The 23,059-nt window shown below is 45.0% G+C and overlaps 1 long non-coding RNA gene across 2 annotated transcripts in view; it reads right to left on the bottom strand.

The window, feature by feature from the left end:
* The window catches only part of LOC129526946 (uncharacterized), a 39,693-nt gene continuing 16,634 nt past the window's right edge, over positions 1-23,059 (bottom strand). Inside the window, exons 3-5 of one of the 2 annotated variants that reach the window (XR_008671761.2) lie at positions 12,854-12,985; positions 10,513-10,613; positions 1-1,237 (exon numbers count right to left, since the gene is read on the bottom strand). This is a non-coding gene — a long non-coding RNA (uncharacterized lncRNA). The remainder of the gene's footprint in view (positions 1,238-10,512; positions 10,614-12,853; positions 12,986-23,059) is intronic. The other variant, XR_010131069.1, reaches the window with a different exon arrangement.

Genomic DNA, 23,059 nt, shown 5'->3' with positions numbered 1-23,059 from the left:
TCCTTTTCTCTTTACCTTATCTCTTTGGTAAGTTGTCAGCCTGCTATGATATCACATACAGCCGTTAGCCTCCACCAACTGCTGGCTGATTGTTCTTTCGTGTTTGATAATGCCCTGGAGGCATGAATTGCTCCTGTCTTGTACATTAAATTTGGGCCCCTTTGCAAGGGTAATCTTTCAGGTCAGTCTTTGAGACTTATTCTAACACCAAGAGGGCTCTTCTTAGCTGATGCTTTCGCTGGTTCTCTCCAGAACACTTCTAGCTGGTCTACAGTTCAGCTTGTTGCTTGAATGGAGTTCCCAGGCTCCTCTTAATTGCTTACCAACAAAATCTTCATTGTTTTTGAGAACACCCTTACACTTGAACTTTCCCACATTGTGTTCTACATAAAGTGTTTTCTTGGGAAGAACTTCAGAGGTCTCTGTATCTACGGCCTTCCTCTCCCCTTGGGCAAAACCTCTGCACCACTGCTCCGGAGCTTGGGGAACTCAGGCAGAGACAGTGGCCCCCTTATCTCAGGATGACAATCCTGCTTTATGAGCAGAGTGCTGGACAGAGCAGTAGCTTTTGCTCTTCTGCACTTGCCTTTCCTGTAAAGAATCTCTGCCCCATGAGCAAGCTGAGGCCAGAGTAACACAGGCTCCAGAATTCTCAGCCTGCCATGGCCGAGGTGGAGTTTCTGCCCTATGATTGGGGGCTAGGTTTACGAAGTGAGCCCCAGATTTATCAGCCAGTCTTGTCCAAAGTAGAGCTTTTGCAGCATGAAGCTGGAGGGCATGAGAAATGCTGGCAGCCACCCTCCCAGGGAGATATAGTAGCCCTCAACTGAGAGCTGGGGGAAGAGGTAGCCCGTGTTCTCGGCTTCACCTACTTAGAGTAACTTTTCCATCATGCTGAGCTAGAAGAAGGAGGGAGGAAGTCTTTTGTGGTACAAATGTTATTGACTCTCACTGTTCTTACTGAGACTTAGTACATTTTCTTGAATAAAAGTTTATTAATTTGCTGCATCCCCATAAAACAATTTCCAAAGGCTTTAAATAGTTGTGGCTTTGATCTTAAGTAATTTCCAGAGGTTATGGTCATTTCACTGGGGAGAGGGTTCATGGAGCTCCTCATGCTGCCATTCAGAAGTCATGGAAACCAAAATGTGTCTGAGACAGATCTCTATCCATGTAGAGGTTTATTTTGCCATGTAGAGGTTTATTTTGCCATGTAGAGTTTATTTTATTTCTTCTTCTGGGAGAAAGAAACACAAGTTACCATAGTTCTTCTGGGAGAAAGAAACATAAGTTATCATAGGATCTGTGGCCTGTGCTTTTTCCAAAAAAGGTTTTTCAGGACTTTAGAGAGGAAAGGAAAAAAAGAAGGAAGGGTAAGCAATGAGACAGGAGATTACTTTCCTGTGAGGCTTTGATTAGCACTCGCTGAATCTACATTTTACATGTGAAAGGGGCGGGTAGAGGAACAGTCAATTATGTTAGTTTTCTTGCTTGGTAAATCTACATTTTACATAAAATATGTAAACACAGAGTAGAGGAAGAAATCTAATATGCATTTGTCTTGGGTGGGCAGAGGAATTATTTCTAGTCTGGTCTTTGTCCCATACCTGTGAAGATAAGATGTTAATCTACATAGTTGGCCAGGCACAGTGACTCATGCCTGTAATCCCAGCACTTTGGGAGGCTGAGGCAGGTGGATCACTTGAGGTCAGGAGTTCGAGATGAGCCTGGGCAACATGGTGAAATGCCCATGTCTACTAAAAGTACAAAAAATTAGCCAGGCTTGGTGGCAGGCACCTGGAGTCCCAGTTATTCAAGAGGCTGAGGCAGGAGAATTGCTTGAATCTGGGAGGCGGAGGTTGTAGTGAGCCGAGATCACGCCACTGCACTCCAGCCTGGATGACAAGACTCTGTCTCACAAGAAAAAAAAAAAGAAAAAAAAAAAGCCTACATTGTCAGGGTGAGATTCAACACAACTGTGTTTTAGGGGTAGTTTATCGGGAGGATATGTATTCTGAAAGATTTGGGACCCACAAAAAATTTCCTTGTAAGCAATTGTGAGGAAGTCCACCTGGGGAGGTAGATGGCCTTCCGTTATCACATACTCATTCCTAACTATGTACCCAGAGAAAAACATGGACAATAACGTTCATAATAGCACCATTTGTAATAGCTTAAGGCTGTGAACAGTCCAAATATCCAAATGCAACGATCTGTTTAGGAGCAAAAGGAAGGCAGTTTTTGTGTGACTCAGTTTCCAAGCTTAATTTTTCCCTTTGACATAGTGAGTTTGGGGTCCCAAGGCTTTATTTTCTTTTCACAGTTATATGCCCTATCATGATGATTTATTATAAAGCCATATTTTAGTCCAATTAATCTGGAGGCAATGTTCAGAGAAAATTAGAAATAGGAGAGGTTGGAGCCAGGTAGAAGAGATAACAGGTTATTGCATTAGTTTCAATATAAGTTGTTAAGGGCCTGAACTAGACAGTGGAAGTAAAAAGAAAAGAAGAATAACAGTGATGTGAGCATAGATTCTTCAGGACTTACCCACAGATTAAATATGGGGTGCAAGAAAGAGAGAAGGGTCAGAGATGATCCCAAGGGGGTTCTAATATGGGAGAGAAAGGCAAATTTACTTTAGATCTGTTGAGATTTTGGTGACACATATATTCAAGGGAAAGGGAAAATATGACATCATTACTAGAAAGGGAGCATTGGTGAGCAGGGGAGAGGCTGAGTTTTGTAGACAAGGGTATTTGGAGTCATAGTTTCTAGGTAACACGTTGCAAAAGCTGTCCACAGTACAAGGTAATGGAAGTCATAGGCATAGACAAGTTTCAGAGAGAAAGAAAAGCAGACCAGGTTAACTTGAACTTGGGAGAATGAAACTTGGCAGGAGGAGAAAGACAGTGAAGGAGCTTGAGAAGTTACCACCACAAAGGGAGGAAGGATTGACAGCTAACATTTATAAAACCCTTACTAAGAGACAAGCACGATTCTAAGAGTTTTAGATTTTTTTAAATATTTAATCCTCCCAATAACTCCACAGGGTGAATATGATTATGCCTGTTTTACAGATTAAGAAACTGAGGCCAGAGAGGTAACATAATGTGCTTGAGGTCACAAAAGTGATATTAAGTAAACCCAAAATTAAAACCTTGGCAACGTGAGCATGCATAATTCTCATTCTTAAGTATGTACCCAAAGAAACACACGGACAATAACATTCACGATAGCACCATTTGTAATAGCTTAAGATTGTAAACTGTCCAAATGTCCACCAACACTAGAATGGATAAACAGGTTGTAGAACATTCATATTCAATGGAATACTAAGCAGCATTGGGAATGAACAAATCATTACGATAAGCATGCCACCAGCATAAAGGTGAGTGAAAGAAGCCAGTCATCCAAGAAATGTATGCTATGATTCTATTTATATAAAGTTCAAAAAGAGGTAACACATGGCTGTGGTGTGAAAAAGTCACCTGACCTTTGTGAGGTGGTAGAGACTGGGAAAGGGCCTGAGAGGGGGTTCTTGGGTACCAGTGATGCCCTGTTCCTGAGCTGGGTGGTGGTTACACAGGTGTGTTCACTTATGAAAATTCATCAAGCCGCTCACTTATGATTCATGTACTTTTCTGTGTGTAGGTAACAAACAAAAAGTACTAAAAAACAAGAAAGCAAAATAGAACCAGGCCATCTGATTTGAGGAACCACCCCCTTAACCACAGAGTGATCCAGAGAAGAAAAATGTGGAAGGGGACCTTATAAAATTATAAACTTAAAAGAAATTGAAGAGATAGATCAACCAAATGGAATGTATGGGTCTTATTAGCATCCAAATGAAAACAAACCGTAGCTGGGTATTATGGATCATGCCTGTAATCTTAGCACTTTGGAAGGCTGGGGCAAGTGGATCACTTGAGCCCAGGAGTTTGAGACTGGCCTGGGCAACATGGTGAGACCTCATCTCTACAAAAATACAAAAAAGTAGCTGGACATGGTGGCATGCACCTGTAGTCCCAGCTACTTGGGAGGCTGAGGTGGGAGGATCACCTGAGCCCAGGAGGTAGAGGCTGCAATGGGTCATGATCGCACCACTGCACTCCAGCCTGGGTAACAGAGCAAGATCCTGTCTCAAAAAGAAACAAAACAAAACAAAACAAAAATTAAACTGTAAAAGACAATAACAAAACAATTGGGGAATGAATATTAATTATATTATGATTATGTTTTATAAAAAGTCCTTCTATTTCAGAGATACATATTGACATACTGACGGATGAAAGAATGTCTGGCATTTGCTCCACAAGAATGAGGATACGAGTGTTGAGATGAAAGATTGGCCATGGATTGATCATTGCTGAAGGTGGATGATATCTACCTGGACTTCACTGTACTTTGTCTATTTGTTTGAGTATTTTGTGAAATAAGAAGTTTTTGCAAAAGAGAAGAAGAAAACTAACGTTCAGTGTGTTAGCAAAGGAACTGATTCCCTTGGCTCCATATTTTTAAATTTGGATCTCCATTGAGAGAGAAACAGAGCAAGCACATGGGTCACAGGACTAAAGGAGAGAGGGAACGTGTGGGTGGAGCATGAGCTTGTGATGCCTGCTCCTGTGGTTTTCTCTCTTCCTCTACTCCTCCACTGGAACAGTTCTGGCAAAGGCCACTGTGACCCCCACTCACTGCTGCATCCAGCAGTTGGCTTTCAGTTCTTCTTTACTTGACATCTTGGTAGCTTGGGACTCTGGTGGCCAGGCCCCCTGCTTGGGAAGCACCTCTGGTTTTCCTTTGTCCATTTCATAGCCTGCCCCATGGACTCTTCTTCCTGTGCCTGATTCTTCAGTCCTGGGCCTGTCCTCAGCCTGCTGCTCTTCTTCCCCATACCCTCTTCCCTGGTGGTTCTGTCCTCTCCCAGCGCTTGAGTTGCTGCCAGGGCTGTCTTTCTAAACAGCAGTTCTCATCAACTGATTCCCTTGTGAAAACCCAGGAATAGCTTCCCATTGCCCAAATGATAACATTCAAACTCTTCCTGGAGGTACAGGAGGCCCTTCAGCATCTTTTTGCGCCTCCACTTCCTTTCTACCTTCCCTCTCTAGCCTTCCCTCCTTCTCCTCCCCTTCACACCCTCCGAGTCAGCCAGTGACATTATCAACACTTCTGGAATGCACCAGGCTGTTCCTTGCTCCCATACCTTTGACTCGATCTGGACTGCTCACCCACACACTTCCCTACCTGGAAAACTCTACTCATCCTTTGAGACTCTGCTGCAAGCTCACTCCATCCATAAAGGCTGTCCTCATCTTCCTGTGGAGTCCATTCATCCATTCAATCATCCATTCCTAATAGATGTAGATGCAAAGACCTATGATAAGGCTGAGTGGTGGGGGCAAGAACCCACATCATTCACACTTTACCTCACAGTTCCTATCTCAGGTATTGCCTTACTTACATGATAGCTGCTCCCAAGCCCTACCCCTTGAGGCCAAGGAGGGTGACTTATTCCTCTTTGTACCCAAGTGATAGTAGGCACTAAAACATGCTTGTTCAATTGAATTGAAAGAGAAGAATTACCGAGAAAAGGCCTCTGGGTTTGGCCATTCAAACACTTTTGATAAACTTTGGGTGTCTCTGTACTAAAGTTTAGGGTTGGGGGTGAAGGGAATGGGGCTTTTTCTCCTGAGGGCTAAGGAGAAGCTAGGAATTGGTACCACTGTAGGCCACTTGCTTGAGAAATGTTATCAGTGATATGAGGCAGGAAACAGGATGACAGCAAGATTGAGTGATGGCGGAGTTCAGCATATTTTAAAAGACAAATAGGGAAGAGCTAGTGAAACTAGACTTGAGACGCTGGTGAGAGGCAATGTTCCAGAAGAAAATGACAAAGCAAGCTAGGTTCTTTTCTTTGTTGGGGAGGGGTTGGAGACAGGTGAACCTCATACAGGCCTGGGGGCAGCTCTTCCTCTAAGATGGAAGGGAAGGCTAGAAAGTGGAGGAGTCATAGCAGCCACTTCGGGTGCCTGCCTTATGCCAGACTCTTTCATTTCCATTACACTTAATCCTCAGTCTTCATTTTCAGATAAGGAGAATGGCTCAGTGTTTCAGTGGTTTTCCACCTGGTGACACATTAGAATCCCCTGAGGAATTTGTTAAAACAGTGCATCTGGGTCTCACTCCCAGCTTTCCTGATTTAATTTGATCTGGGAAAGAACACTGGCATCAGAATTGTTTAAGATCTTCAGGTGACTCTTTTTTTTCAGATGGAGTTTCGCTCTTGTCCCCCAGGCTGGATGCAGTGGCATGATCTCTGCTCACTGCAACCTCCACTGCCCGGGTTCAAGCCATTCTTCTGCCTCAGCCTCCAGAGTAGCTGGGATTACAGGAGCACACCATCACGCCCTGCTAATTTTTGTGTATTTTTAGTAGAGACTGGGTTTCCCCATGTTGGTCAGGCTGGTCTTGAACTCTTGACCTTAGGTGATCCACCCACCTCGGCCTCCCAAAGTGCTGGGATTACAGGCGTGAGCCACCATGCCCGGCCCAGGTGACTCTTATGTACAGAGTGGAGAACCAATGTAAGAAATCTGTCAGAGGTGACCCACTTACTGGGATGGAATTTAATTCAGGTCCGCCGATCCCAAAGCCCTTTCTCTTTCTCCTAGCACTGTGATTCTGAGTGTGGGTCCCACAGCAGCAGCATCGGAAACACCTGGGAGCTTTTCTAACAAAAAGAGTAGTTTTAATCTACTAAGTGAAAAACTCTGGGGTGGGGCCAGCAATGCGGTTTAATAAGCCCTCCAGGTGGTTCAAGTTTGAGACCCACCGCTCTGAAGTCTTGCTACTCAGTGTGATCCACAGATGTGTAGGATCGATATCATGATGTTAGAAATGCAGAACCTCAGGTCCCCCAAGACCTGCTGAATCAGAATTTGTGTTTGGCAAGATCCCGAGATGCTTCGCATGGTTACAGTTTGAGAAGTAGTGCGTGAGGCCACTAGTTTCCAAACCTGGCCAATGATCAGAATTAACACACTTTTTAAAAGAAAACTACAGATTCCCTGTAATCCTAGCACTTTGGGAGGCTGAGGAGGGTGGATCACCTGAGGTCAGGAGTTTGAGACCAGCCTGGCCAACATCGTGAAATTCTGTCTCTACTAAAAATACAAAAAAATTACCAGGCATGGTGGTGGGCACCTGTAATCCTAGCTACTTGGGAGGCTGAGGCAGGAGAATCTCTTCAACCTAGGAGGCGGAAGTTGCAGTGAGCCAAGATCGTACCACTGCACTCCAGCCTGGGCAACAGAGCAAGACTGTTTCAAAAACTACAGGTTCCCTAGATATTCCACACAAGTTTCTAGCTAATCAGGTCTGAGCTCACACCTAGGTCCCTTTTTTAAAGCTCCCCATAAATCTGATGATAGATTAAGTTTAGCATTGCTCCACAATGCTGCTGTCTGTAGAAGTGGGAATTTTCTGAGTATATTATTTGTCCCAGGCACCTCAAAAAGTGCTTTCCTCACAACTAGTCTTGCTAGATTTAGCAAATGAAAATACAGAATGCCTAGTTAAATTTGAATTTCAGATAAAGAGCAAATACTTTTTTAGTATAAGTATGTCTCAAATATTGTGTGGGCTATACTCATTAAAATTATTTTAAGTAGTGAAAACAGGTTTAGCAAACTTACTAGTTAAAAATTAAATTGTATTAATATGATCAATTTAAATTTAGGAAAAGTTTCTAAAATTATGTATTGTTTATCTGAATTTCAAATTTAGCTGAGCATTTTGTATTTTACTTGGCAGCTCTACTCACAAAAGTACTGAAGTTCCAAGGAGAAGTTTGGCATAACCATATTGAGGGCAAGAAGAAGCAGAACTTGTCAGACATCAATAAGAAATGGATGAATGGGTGAATACCAAAGATATCATGTAGTGCTGCCTCAGTCAGCTTAGGCTAAGTTATCCTGCAGTAACAAATGACCTTCTCAACTCAGTGGCTAAATAAACCCCAAACTTAACTTTCCCTTCCCTCCCCTCCCCTCCCCTTTTCTTCCCTCCCCTTCCCCTTCCTCTCTGCCTCCTGCTCATCCTTCCCCTTCCCCTCCCCCTCCTGCTCATCCTTCCCCTTCCCCTCCCCCTCCTGCTCATCCTTCCCCTTCCCCTCCCCCTCCTGCTCATCCTTCCCCTTCCCCTTCTCCTTTCCCTCCTTTCCTCTTTTGAGACCGAGTCTTGCTCTGTCACCCAGGCTGGAGAGCAGTGGCACAATCTCAGCTAACTGCAACTTCTGCCTCCTGGGTTCAAGTGATTCTTGTGCCTCAGCCTCCCGAGTAGCTGGGACTACAGGCCCCCACCACCATGCCTGGCTAATTTTTGTATTTTTAGTAGAGACAGGGTTTCGCCATGTTGGTCAGGCTGGTCTCAAAATCCTGACCTCAAGTAATCCACCTGCCTCGGTCTCCCAGAGTTCTGGGATTACAGGCATGAGCCACTGCACCTTGCCCAAACATTTGTTGCTTATTTGCATTACATATCCATAGAGGTCAGCTATCTTCCTCCTCATTCTGTGACCAAGGCTCATAGGAGGTTTCTAACTGAGACATTTTTGTTCTCCTCAAAAAGGAAAAAAATAAAAGTGTGACATGACTCTTAAAGCTTGGGTGACCAACTATCCCAGTTCGCCCAGGACTGGGGGTTTCCTGGGACACAACACTTTAGTGTTAAAACCAGAATAGTCTTGTCTTCAGGAAACTGAGGTTGGTCACCCTACAATAAAGCTTCTACCCGAAAGTGGCACCCACCACTTCCATTGGCCAAAAAAGTCACATGACCAAGTTTGTCATCAGGGAGTGAGCATTATAATCGTCCAGTATTGAGGGACCCTGTAGGATAAACATACCCAATAGCAATAACTTAAGCATACCCTTAGAATGACCCTGTATGGCAGACACACCTGAGTGTGTGCTCTGAGCTAGGGAATCTGGGAGTGGTCAACCCAGAGATTCCTTCCTGTCTATGAGGAACATGTGAGCTCCACCCCACTCCCTTCCTGTCTGGTGGAATGTGGGCCGTATAAGGGATGGAGGCCATTTGTTTTAGGTTAAATGCAGGTTACCAGGTGAAGGTTGTTAAGGGGAGGGTGTTAAGTGAAAATGCTGTATAAACTGCATGCTGTTTGCAAGTGGTTGCGTTTTTCCTGTCCAGTCTGCCACTGCTGAAGACTCTCCCCTGTATGTAAGCCCCAAATAAAACCGTATGTCTTTTTTTTTTTTTTTTTTGAGATGGGGTTTTGCTCTTGTTGCCCAGGCTGGAATGCAAAGGCACAATCTTGGCTCACTGCAACCTCCACCTCCCGGGTTCAAGCGGTTCTCCTGCCTCAGCCTCCCAGGTAGCTGGGATTATAGGCGCTTGATACCATGCCCAGCTAATTTTTTATATTTTTAGTAGAGATGGGGTTTCACCATGTTGGCCAGGCTGGTCTTGAACTCCTGACCTCAGGTGATCCACTCGCCTTGGCCTCCCAAAGTGCTGGGATCACAGGTGTGAGCCACCGTGCCCAGCCAAAACCCCATGTCTTATTTGCTACCTTTGGGTCTCTTCTTTGACCTCTTGAACCTGGTGCCTTCCCTACTGAGGTTAATTAGGGTTCAGCAAAACAGACCCATGGAGAGGAGCAATGAGTATTTAATAATGCAGTCTACTACAGAGAGCAAGTGGGGGCACACTTCAGGAAGGCACACGCCTTCATTAGGAGGAAAATAGAAAAGGAAGGCCCTTCCGGACTACAGAGCCAAAGGCCATGAAAGAGAATGGCATGAGGAACCCCCTTCCTCCAGGGGCAGGACTAAGACCTAATCTAGAAATATTCCCTCTCCCCAGGATAGGGGGCCCCTTATGATGTCAGCCCAGTGGAATTTCAAGATGTCCATAGATCAGTGATTACCCATATCTGCTGTCCACATGCTATTCTAGAGGCTTGCCCACTCCCTCATGCCTTGAACCTGTAAACACTGTGTAACCTTGACCAATATCATGTCTCTCATTCTTTCCTTTCTAAATAATGTTAGAAATGCAGAACCTCAGGCCTTCCCCCAGATCTGCTGAGTGTTTATTGAGATTACCCCATCCCTGTTCTTCTTTGGCCCATGGGGTATGTGGAGGGCTGATAACTAGACTTCTTAGTTCTGGATCTCCAGACCAAGAGGAAACCACATCCAGACCCAATGTAGGAACTACCATGAGATCTTTGACTTAATGTCTGATGCTTGTATTAGGGATGCAAATAATTGTGACAAGGAGGGATACTACGGTAGCTTGTGATACTATTTCAAAATATCTGTTGCCCCTCTAGGAGTGTTCCTTCCAGGTCGCTTTCTACATAGGGATTATATTTGTAACCCACTGACCTTAGGCTTAGCCATGTGACTTGCTTTGGCCAATAGAATGGAGCAGAATGAACACATGTCACTTCTGAGGAGGAGTTTGAAGAAAAATCACATGGCTCACCATTGTCTCTTTTTCTTCGGCCTGGAGACTAGTAATGTTCCAGATACAGCCTGCTCCTTCAGCCTGGATCCCAGAGCAGAGTTACAGCCAATCCACAACATCTGTATAGTATAAGTGAGAAATAACTGGAGTTATAAGCCACTGAGATTTTGGTGATGTTTGTTACCACAACACAACCAAGCCTACACTTTCTTCCTGATACAAGAGTAAATAGCAGGGCATGGTGGCTCATGCCTATAATCCCAGCACTTTGGGAGGTGGAGGCAGGTGGATCACTTGAGGCCAGGAGTTCAAGACTAACCTGGCCAACATGGTGAAACCCTGTCTCTACTAAAAATACAAAAATTAGCCATGCATGGTGGTATGCACCTGTAATCCCAGCTACTTGGGAGGCTGAGGCAGGAGAATCACTTGAACCTGGGAGGCAGAGGTTGCAGTAAGCTGAGATCATGCCACTGCACTCCAGCCTGGGTGACAGAGCAAGATTCCATCTCAAAAAAAAAAAAGAGTAAATGAACAAGATGACAGGAGAATGCTTCTGTGTGATTCCATTTTTACAAAGTTTGCAAGCAGGCAAAACTAAACAATATATTATTTAGGAAAAAACCTGGAGTGGCAAAATTATAAAGAAAGCAAGAACATGAGTAACGCAAAACTCACAAGGGTGGTTACTTTTGATTGAGGGTCAGAGAAACACAATTGGAGAGTTCTAAACTACTAAATTATATTTACTGTTTTGTGTGTGAATTTTACAACTTAAAGAAAAAGATTATGCCTGTAATCCCAGTTACTTGGAAGGCTGAAGTGGGAGAATCATTTGAGGCCAGGAGTTTGAGGCCAGCCTTGGAAAAATAGTGAGACCTCATCTTTAAAAAAATTTACTTAATTAGCCAGGTGTGGTTGTGCGTGCCTATAGTTCCAGTTGCTCTAGAGACTGAGACAGGAGGATTGCTTGTGAGCCCAGGAGTTTGAGGCTGCAGTGAGCTATGATTGTGCCACTGTGCTCCAGCCTGGGCAACAGAGAGAGACCCTATCTCTTAAAAAAAAAAAAAAAAGAAAAAAGAAAAGAAAAGAAAAGAAAAAAAGAGCTTGTCAGACTGTTTTCCAAGTGACATACCAATATCTCCTGTCCATGTGCTGTTCTAGAAGCTTGCCTTTGGGAGGCTGAGGTGAGTGGATCACAAGGTCAGGAGTTCAAGACCAGCCTGGCCAATATGGTGAAACCCCATTTCTACTAAAAATACAAAAATTAGCAGGGTGTGGTGGCATGCGCCTGTAGTCCCAGCTACTCAGGAGGTTGAGGCAGGAGAATCACTTGAACCCGGGAAGTGGAGGTTGCAGTGAGCTAAGATCTAGTCACTGCACTCCAGCCTGGGCAACAGAGAGAGACTCCATCTTGACAAAAAAAAAAAAAAAAAAAAAAAAAGAGGAAGCTTGCCCACTTCCTCATGCCTTGAACCTGGGAAAACTCTGTAACCTTGACCAATATCATATGATGCCATATGGTGCTCTGTGACTTCTGAGGCCAGGTCATAAAAATGCCATGCACTTGTGCTTTGCTTTCTCGGGACACCTTCCCTTGGACCCCAGTTACCAGCTAGTCTGATGAAGCCCAGCTAGCCCGTGTGGAGAGAACACATGGAGGGACCACGTGTAGGTGTTTGGGCTGAAAGCCCAGCTGAGGTTCCAGCCAAACCACCAGACATGTGGGTGAAGACGCCTCCGGATGACTCTAGCCCCCAATTGTTGAGTCATTCTCAGCTTTCAAGTCTTTCCAGCTGAGGTCTCAGACACCAGGGAGCAGAGGCTAGCCACCCCTTCTAGTTGCTGTCTAATTTCCTGACTCAAAGACTCCGTATGCAAAATAAAATGGTTGTTTTGTGCTACTTACATTAGGGGTGGTTTGTTATGTAGCAGTACATAACTGAAATCATTTATACATGCACACACACAGAGTTTGTGTGTGTGTGTGTGTGTGTGCACGCACATGTGTGTATGTATAAGAATTTCTCCCTTGGGCCCTATAAAAATAACATTAGATGGTTAGTTGCCCACAGAATGCTCTGTGGGAGACCCTGAGGGGTAGAAGTCCTGTAGGGGAGAAAAACAGAAAAAGACTATGAAGTCTAGGGTTTGGTCTTTGAGAAAGAAATTCTCCCTTCTTCTATGGTAAAGAAGAGGAAGGTGATTCAGTATTTGTGGCCAGAGAGTCCCACTTGACCATTTCTTTCATGTGATCATTCACTGGTTTATTGAAGAATGAGTTCATTCATTACACAGTGGCTGATCATCTACAGGCATCAGGCTGTGAGTGGAGAGCCCAATGTGTCATGGTACCTACCTCAAGGTTTGGACTCCCGGAGCCCAGAAGGGAAAGATGGAGAACAAGTGAATAGAGTTTGCTCCACAGAGTGTTAGGATAGTAGCAGGCAGGAGGTGCTGTAGAACTCCAGCCAGGTCTCACAGAAGACATCTGGGGTGTTGGAGAAAAGCTGAGTATTGGGAAAAAGGCTGAGGCAGGGCTTGCATGTCTGACATAATGTAAAACAGTCTTGGAACATGTCTGGGGTCCAGGGTCTAAAACCCCTCATGGCCTTTGGAACACCAAGCTCTGTGCCAAAGGGTGGAAACCTGCCCTGCTGCACCACAATCTAAGCCCAGGGCATAAAACCCCTTGTGGCTTGGACAGAATCCAGGGCTCAGGGCTTAAAACTCCTTGAGGCCTCTGGAATGTATCCAGACTTGCTGGCTTCTTGCTTCTGGCACTCCCAGGCTATTAGATCGATTGTATCTTAAACTAGAAGAACATGTTTCCCATTATCTCAAGTAGCAGAACATGTTCCATATGCTTCAAAGAAAATGCCAAACTGTCACAGTTGTAGATCATGTGCTGGATACACTGCTTTCTTTCAACCCCCACATCCTCACCACCTGCTTCTTTGTTTGATCACCAATAAATAGTGCGGGCTTCCAGAGCTCGGGGCCTTAGCAGCCTCCATACTAGCATTGGCCCCCTGATCCCACTTTATGCACTCTTGTCTTGTCTCATTCCTTTAACTCCACTGGACTTCGTAGCCCCCATGGCCTGGTGTTGGGTCTGATCACTCCAACATGGGGCCCCACCATCAATTCACATCTCCTTTCTCAACTGTATAGAATCTGGAGCAGAAAGAGCTGTGAATCTCAAGACTTTCTGCCGCTTGTTTATTCAGAGTCCAAACTCCCTAAGTGTGGTGACCTCACAAGTATCCAGACACATTTTCCAAACTTCATGGCATCTGGAGAAAGGATGACTAACACAGCTGTGCCATGCCACTGTGCAATCAGGCACTCAGCTGCAGACACCAAAGGGAACTGTTTCACCACAGCTTGACTTGGCCTCTTGGCTGGCCCATGGCTCTCTTGGTCTGCCGCAACAGGTACCCTTCACTGAAAAGGTATCTTGCTGAGCACAGGTTTCTGCCCAGACCTCCTGCTGTGGCTTAAGACCTCCAGCACCTCCTATTTACTTGTGTGAGCAGGCAGCCATGTTCCTCCATGCCTCAGGAAGGAAATATGATAGGAGAATGCCTTGGTGACAAGGATGCCCAAGGTATTGGGTTGAATTGTGTCCCCCCAAAATATATGTTCAAGTCCTAACCCCTGGTATCTGTGAATGTGACCTTATTTGGAAATAGGGTCTTTTGCAGATGTAATCAAGTTAAGATGAGGTCATACTGGATTAAGGTAGGCCCTAATGCCAATGACTGGTATCTTTATAAGAGAAAGGAGGAGGAGATTTGAATACGGAGAGATACACAGGGAAGAAGGCCAAGTGCAGATGCTGGAATGATGCATCTACAAACCAACACCACTAAGGATTGCCAGCAACTACCTGAAGAGAGGAGAGAGGCAAGAAAGGGATCCTCCTTCATATCCCTCAGAAGGAACCATGATTTTGAACTTCTAGCCTCCAGAACTGTGAGAGAACAAATTTCCATTGTTTTAAGCCCCCAGGTTTGTGGTAATTTGTTACAGCAGATCTAGGAAACTCAGGGAAAAAATCCTAAATATTGCATAGCTTTCTCTTTCCAAAGAGAGGATATAGAGGAATGGTCACAAACACAAACATTTTAGTGATGCACACACCTGGTCCAAACTCTGAATCAATCATTCACTCGTTAATGTCTTTGGATGCATGATTGAACCGGAGTTTCCTTATGTGCAAAAGTAATAAAATGTACTCTTCAGATAATGTATGTAAAGTGCCAGGAACATAGCAGGTATTATGTAAATGGTAGATAATACCAGTATACTAGCCTCAGATTCCATTCTCTGCAATTACCAAGGAAGCCTTCCTTTTCCCCAGGATCCTGCATTAGGACAGAAGCAAGCAGAGTGCTGTTATTTCTATATCATGGGGGGCTTCTGGAAGGAAAGAGTTAGCACATGCTTGAAGATAACCAAAGCTAGAGTCTGCGTAGACATAAGGAGGGTGAGGCAAAGTGGGGAAGCTAAAACTTCTCTGGAAAATTGTGGAAAAGCCTATATTCATTTGAAATACAAGGGATATTAGTCAATTATGCTGCATTTAGTGAAATGCCTCCTTAATGTGCATTTAAACAATGTAATGTCTAAGATCATTGTTTGTTCTTAGGAAGGGAGTGTTTGGCATTAATTTTATCCAAGAGTAAGCTACAGATTGTCAGGAAAAGAAACAAGAGGCCCTCAGGAGGAAGAGGAGGCATATCATACACCAGAGGTCAGGACCTCCCAAGTGGTGAGACTGGGGATGCCCAAGTCTGCCCTGGACAATTCTGTTGAAGCCCCCTAACATGGTGTTATTCTAGACCCTTAATTAACATTTCTGGAAAATGTGCTATGGACAATGATTCTAAATGAGTTTGCCATAACGGGTGGATGGGAGTAGAGGCAGAGGTGGAGGGGTATTCTAAACTGATAACAACCTAGTAGGAAGGAGGATTTCCTTGAAGGAGGAGGTGGAGAATCACACCAATGATGGAGGAGGGGCTCTCTGAGCTGGAAATAACTGGATGCATTGAGTCGGGAAAGGAAGGCCAGGATCCAAGATGCCCATAGCACCCATGTTTTTTCTTTTATCCAGTAGACTTACATTTAGGCTCTATATTTTTGGGGAGGAGTGTACATACTCATATGATAAAATTACAGAGAAAAGCATGGGAATGGTTAACACAAAAATCAGGATAGTGATCCCTCTCGGGGGATGAGAGGGCAATGAGATGGGGCAGGGCCTGCAGGTGCTTCTGAGGTTCTGAGAATACTCTATTTCTTCAGCTGGAGTAGGATACAGCCTGTTCATTTTGTTAGCATTCTTGAAGCTTAACATCTACATTATATCATCTCCTGTGTGATATGTTTCTCAATACAAACTGGAAAGATTGTTCATCACTGAAAAGTCTATTAAGCAAAAAAACTGTAAATAATCGAGCGTTCATTGTTAGCAATCTAGTTAAATAACTTATAAAATATCTGTTGAACAATATACCAAATAGTCATTAAAAAGAATAATTTAATTATACTTTGTTGACATGAAATGATGTCTAGAATATATTAAGTGGAAAAAGCAGTGTAAAGAACTATTTGTACCAAGTGTCCATCAACAGATAAATATAAGAACACAATGTTGGCCGGGCGCGATAGCTCACTCCTGTAATCCCAGCACTTTGGGAGGCCGAGGTGGGCGGATCACAAGGTCAGGAGATCGAGACCATCCTGGCTAACATGGTGAAACCCCGTCTCTACTAAAAATACAAAAAATACAAAAAATTAGCCGGGCATGGTAGCATGTGCCTGTAGTCCCAGCTACTCAGGAGGCTGAGGCAGGAGAATTGCTTAAACCCAGGAGGCGGAGGTTGCAGTGAGCCGAGATCGCACCACTGCACTCCAGCCTAGGCAACAGAATGAGACTCCGTGTTAAAAAAAAAAAAAAAAAAAGGACACAATGTTATATATAAATACATACAAAGAAAGGAAATTCTGACACATGCTATAACATGGATGAAGCTTAAAGGCATTATGCTAAATAAGCTAGATACAAGAGGGCAAATACTGTATGATTCCACTCAGATGAGATACCTAAAGTCACCAAATTATGCAGGGACAAAAAGCAGAATGGTGGTTGTCAGGGGCTTGGGGGAGGGGTAATGGGGGTTCTTATTTAATGCAGGGTCCTCAACCCCTGGGCCATGGACTGGCACCTGTCCATGGCCTGTTATGAACCAGGCTGCACAGCTGCACAGCTGCACAGCAGAAGGTGGTTTCAGAGGTGGAACAGTTTCATGCTGAAAACATCCCCGCTACCCACCCTGTCCGTGGAAAAATTGTCTTCCATGAAACCAGTCTGGTGCCAAAAATGTTGGTGACCGCTGACTTGATGGGTACAGAGTTTCAGTTGGAGAAGATGAAAAAGTTCTGGAAGTGAATCGTGGTGATAGATGTACAACAATGTGAATGTACTTAGTGCTATAGGACTGTACACCTAAACATGCTTAAAATGGTAAATTTTGTTATTTATGTTTTACAACAATAAAAAAACTGTATGTATAGTATGAATACTCCCCTTTCTCTTTGTGTTTATGTGTGTGATGTGATGTGTGTATGTGTGTGTGTGTGTATGTGTGAGAGAGAGAGAGAGAGGCAGAGATTAATTGAGAACGCATATATAGGAAAAGAGTCTGGCAGGACTTATATTAATATGTCAGCAGTGGTTATCTTTTGGTAGTCAGATTACTGGTGATTTTTATTTACTTCCTTATACTTCATGCTTTTCTATATTCTAGGAGTTTCGGTTATGAGCAAATTTTTCACATGTAATAAGAAAAAATAAACCTGACCTCAAAAGAAAGGAATTCCATACTCTATCAAGAAGCAGCAATTTTTGGCCAGGCGTAGTGGCTCACACCTGTAATCCCAACACTTTAGGAGGCTGAGGCAGGGGGATCACTTGAGGCCAGCAGTTCAAGACCAGCCTGGCCAACATGGTGAAACCCCATCTCTACTAAAAATACAAAAATTAGCCGGGCATGGTGGCCTGCACCTGTAGTCCCAGCTACATGGATGGCTGAGGCACGAGAGTCACCTGAACCCAGGAGGTGGAGGTTGCAGTGAGCTGAGATCATGCCACTGCATTCCAGACTGGGTGACAGAGTGAGACTCTGTCTGAAAAAAAAAAAAAAGCAGCAGCAATTGTGACTGATTAAACAGACCTGACATACTCAAATGAGCAAGATAAAAGAAAATGAAAAGGAAGTTATTCTCCAATAAAAGTAATGCATTCAGTAAGCACCGGAAATCAATAAGGTGAGACGGGCCGGCTTTAGCGTCTCTTCTTTGACGTTCTCATGCTCATGTGATAATCGAACAGCTTCTGAAACTGCTCCTATTCTTTTATTGCTAGTCTTAGAACCACTCCCCAACCCCTGGCCTTCCTAAATGTATTTTTTAAAAATCAATTCCAACTGGGTGCGGTGGCTCACGCCTGTAATCCTAGTACTTTGGGAGGCCGAGGCAGGTGAATCGCTTGAGCCCAGGAGTTCAAGACAAGCCTGGGCAACGTGGTGAAACCCTGTCTCTACAAAAATTACAAAACTTAGGTGTGGTGTTGTGTGCCTCTACTCCCAGCTACTCAGGAGGCTGAAGTGGAGTTAATACTCCCTTCTTGAGCCCGGGAGGTCAAGGCTACCGTGAGCCAAGATCACACCACTGCACTACAGGCTGGGCGACACAGTGAGACACTGTCTCAAAAAACAAAAACAAAAAACAAAACAAAAACCCACCCACCCCCCCCCACAAAAACAAACGAAAATCAATTCCATAACTTCCTCCAGTCTTACCTGTAGGGTACATTCTGCCCGAATGCCCGAACAACCTTTATATTCCTGACAAACAGCAAACTTGGGGCCTTTAACACCCTTCTTCACACACTCTGCTTTTTCCTGGATATCAGCATAGCCTCAGGACCCTAGCCAGCTTTCCTTTCAGCCTTCAGGTTCAAAAGATTTCTTTTCATCTGTGTGCTGTATCTTCCAGCATTCCTATTTTTGAAATAACCTCAGGCTTTGGTGGTAGCTGTGAGCTTAAACCTTATTGCTCTGCCTGCTCCAGTTCCTTGAAGCCTGGCCTACTGTTCCCTCACTGCAAGCTCAGTCACTTCTGACTGGTGTAGCTTCAGCCTCCTGATCATGCAAACTATGGCACAGGCATATTATGAATAGTTAGGCAGCTATTAATATGTTTGCCTTGGGAAAATACTCTTTTTGAAATTATCTTTTTTGGGCCAGGCACCGTAGCTCACATCTGTAATCCTAGCACTTTGGGAGGCTGAGGCAGGCAGACTGCTTAAGCCCAGGAGTTCAAGACCAGCCTGGGCAACATGGCAAAACCCCGTTTCTACAGAAAAATACAAAAATTAGCCAGGTGTGGTGGTGCACACCTGTAGTCCCAGCTACTGGAGAGGCTGAGGTGGGAGGATGGCTTGAACTTGGGAAGTTGAGGCTGCAGTGAGCTGAGATTGTGCCACTGCACTCCAGTCTGGGTGATAAAGTGAGACCTTGTCTCAGAAAAAAAAAAAAAATACAGATCTGTTTTGAATTGTTTAGATTCAGGAGGTACACGTGCGGGTTTATTACATGAGTATATTGTATAATGCTGGGGTTTGAGCTTCTATTGAACCCATCACCCAAATAGTGAACATTGTACCCAGTAGGTAGTTTTTCTTTTTCTTTTTTTTTCCGAGATGGAATTTTGCTCTTGTTGCTTAGGCTGGAGTGCAATGGTGCGATCTCAGCTCACTGCAACATCTACCTCCCGGGTTCAAGCAATTCTCGTGCCTCAGCCTCCCGAGTAGCTGGGATTACAGGCACATGCCACCACGCCTGGCTAATTTTTGTATTTTTAGTAGAGATGGGGTTTCACCATGTTGGCCAGGCTGGTCTCAAACTCCTGACCTCAGGTGATCCACCTGCCTTGGCCTCCCAAAGTGCTGGGATTACAAGGCGTGAGCCACCATGCCTGGCCCCAAGTAGGTAGTTTTTCAATCCTTCCCTCCCTCCTTCCCTCCCTCCCCATTTTTGGAGTCCCCAGTGTCTGTTTCCATCATTAAGTCCATGAGTACCCATTGTTTAGCTCTACTTATAAGTGAGAACATGTGGTATTTGATTTTCTATTTCTTCATCAATTCATTTAGGATAATGGCCTCTAGCTGCATTCCTGTTGCTGCAAAGGACATGATTTCATTCTTTTTTTTTAATGGCTGTACAAAATACTCTCGATCCACATTGCATATACAGTCTTGATTTCAAATGAAACTTAAAAAGGCACAGGACAAAACTAGGAAAGAAATATTTAAAAAATACTAATAGTTTGCTTCTGGGTAGTGAGATGATGGACACTTCCCCCCTTTGTCTTTATTCTTATACGTTTCAAGTGTTCCACAGTGAACACAAATCACTTAAAATCTGGAGGAAAAAGCTTCAAACAACTTCCTACACATAAAAGAAGAAACAGATTACACTTGGACTTGGGGCTTTAGTCTTAACTGCTAGGCTTCTGTGTATATCAGGGTGGCCCATTGAGAATGTGACCTATGTTTTGTCTTTTTGTTGTAGCATGAGTTTCCTGTTTGTACTGGGATGGGGCAGAGGGCAGATAAGACTTTAGGTTTTTATATCTGTGTTCTTCATGGTAAAGCTGTAGTATGGAGAAAATGAGCGAAAAAACTCTTTGTTTTGGGAGGAGTTAGTGTTTTTTTTAAAAAGGCTGGCCGGGCGAGGTGGTGCATGCCTGTAATCCCAGCACTTTAGGAGGCCGAGGTGGGTGGATCACCTGAGATCAGGAGTTCACGAGCAGCCTGACTAACACGGTGAAACCCCGTCTCTACTAAATACAAAAAAATTAGCCGAGCATGGTTGTGGGTGCCTGTAATCTGAGCTACTTGGGAGGCTGAGACAGGAGAATTGCTTGTACCTAGGAGATGGACGTTGCAGTGAGCCGAGATCATGCCATTGCACTCCAGCCTGGGCAACAAGAGCGAAACTCTGTCTCAAAAAAAAAAAAAAAAAAAAAAAAAAAGGCCTCGGAGTGGTTCTTAGGGGCTGGTGTTGAAGGGACAAGCTTTTCAATGAGACACTGCTGTCTGAATCCAGTTCCTGCTTTGAATGGAAAAGGCTGCATAAATGCCTGGAAGACCTGGGAACCAAGAGCCAATGCACTGGGAGACCAAGAGGGGCCCCCAAGTTCATGGAGGACCTGCGTTCCACAGCTGGCCTGGGCAGGGGACAGTGGAGTGAGGTTTTCCTTTGGCCACGGACCCTGCAGCAAGAAGAAGGAACAGCGGCTCTGCAATAGGAGACTCAAGTTTCCCATTTCCCATTGACAGTAGAGTCTGGTGGACTTCCTTGGTGGCAGATTCCTCTGCGATGGCAGCCTGCCCTCCTACCTAATTTCTGGGGATCAATTACTGCCCTCGAACCCACCATCTCTGGAATGGCACCTGCGACTGCTGTGCCATTCTGTATATTATGGGGTAGCCGGTCATACTTCTCAAGCCCATCCCTACGATAGAGTTAAATTCTCCAATTCATGGTTCAAGAGGTTTTTTTCCCCTTTCATTCCATCCATACCACTGTCTGCCCAACATTGTGACAAGAAATTCAGGGCTGCCTTCCCAAGTTATGAGTTGTGACCAATGATCAACCTAACGAATTTTGATCAGATCTGTGGGTCAGAAAATTGGAACAGGAAGTAATCTGTAGGCATCTCCTAGGGACAAATAAATAGCCAGTTTGGGTTTCCTCCAGGTCTGGTCTAGGCAGGCAGGTGGTCAGAACCATGCCAGCTTGTCTAGCCACAGCGAACATTTTGTGAGGATGTGAGTGGGTGTCAAGTGGCTCGCCTGGGTGGGCAGAGGTACCCCTCTTCCTGGATCCCCTGGCATATGGGCATTGGTGAGACTGCAGAGCTGTGACCAGGTACAGCAGAGAAGAGAGCCCCAAACATGGAAGAGGGCATGATGTGAGATGCTGGAGAGGAGAGAAAATTTCCATTTGGCTTTTTGAGCTTCTTGTCAGGTTCTCAGAGCACAGCAACTTGGCAGCTCTCTGCGTGCCCCATTCCTAGTCTTCCTTCATGAATTTTTCATTTCAGGCAAAGAGCCCTTATCTTTCGCTGGAGCTGCTTTCCCATCAGCTGGTGACTAGGCAGATGAAGGTTGCATTAAGGCAGGAATTATCCATCCCTTGAGAGAGAAACGGCACTCTGTGCCCTTGAAAGGATGGCTTCTGCACCACCACCCATTACTGCAGGCTTCTGTCCAACGTTGGATTGCTGTTTTTATTGAGATATTGTTGAGGGCTGAAAGAGAAAGGCTTCAAGGGCAGATACTGTGGTCTTGTCTGAAGGGTGAGGTCTTTCCTGCTGCCAATCACTGGACATGAGGGGGCTCCATAGCAGGAAAGAGGAATTAAGAAGGGACTTGGCCTGTCACAACCCAGATTTCCAGGAGTCTCGATGTCCAGGGGCACTCCTGAGGGATGGAGGGAGTTAAGGATGTCATCTCTTCTTGCCCCCATCCCCTGGGCCCAGAGCAGGAGAAGCTCCTGCTGTGCACCTCCTCGGGCCATGTTCCTTTCTACAAAGGGAGTCCATACACCCACCCAAGACTAGGCTCCGTGTACCAGGACCCCAGAGTTTCTGTCCAAATTACAGCAAGCCCTCTTCCGTGGCTGCGGGGCATCTTCATTTTCTCTGGGTCTCTCTTCCCAAGAGTGGACCTCACTACCTGTGTTCACACGCTAGGTACTAGGAGTGGCCAAGGGGTAGCTGTTTTCAGGGTTGTAAGGGGTGTGGGTGTGGAGGAAGCTTGGATGTGTGAGCTGGAGTATCCACGCGTATGTGAGGCTCCTCACGATCTGAGAGGATGAGCGTGGGTGGGTGGACCTGGGGCCAGAAGTGCAGAGCCAGGGGAATGGATCTCCAAGGAGGCTGAAAATCCTAAAAGTCAACCTGGTCTTTTAGGTGGTTATGAAGGTATCTACCTCAAGGCGGAAGGATGGAGCATACTTCATTTAAGGGTTTACCAGCTTGACTGAACAACTTGAAAATATGCAGACATAGAGTATGTGAGCTTCCATTCGTTCTCTTGCCTGGTGCCCCACAAATGTTGGTGGGCTTAATTTGTAAGTGGGGAGCTAGGGAGTCCTAGTCCTGGGGTCCCTGATGGACTGGGTAGAGGGCGAAGAGCTGCAGGAAAGAAGTCAGACCTGGCAAACTAAAGTTTTGACTCACGGTGTCCCCTGAGTCTATCTTCGTTTTCTTAGTCCTCAGCTTTTAGGACAGTGTGATTGGAAAGTTCTGGCAGGTTTGTTTCTTTCTTTTCTTTTCTTTTCTTTTTCATTCCTTCTTATTAATAGCAGGTTTCACTGGGAAGCCGCATGACGGCAATAGATGGCCCCAGTTGGAGAGGGAGCAGCGCCACCCTGAGGCCATGGAGGGAATGGCAGCAGGAATGGGGGTGAGCCCAACGGGGCCT

This window comes from Gorilla gorilla, chromosome 16 (assembly GCF_029281585.2).
Source record: "Gorilla gorilla gorilla isolate KB3781 chromosome 16, NHGRI_mGorGor1-v2.1_pri, whole genome shotgun sequence".
Classification (NCBI taxonomy): Eukaryota; Metazoa; Chordata; class Mammalia; order Primates; family Hominidae; genus Gorilla; species Gorilla gorilla.
Note: the sequence above shows the minus strand (reverse complement) of the source record. Positions and strands in the feature narration are given on the sequence as shown.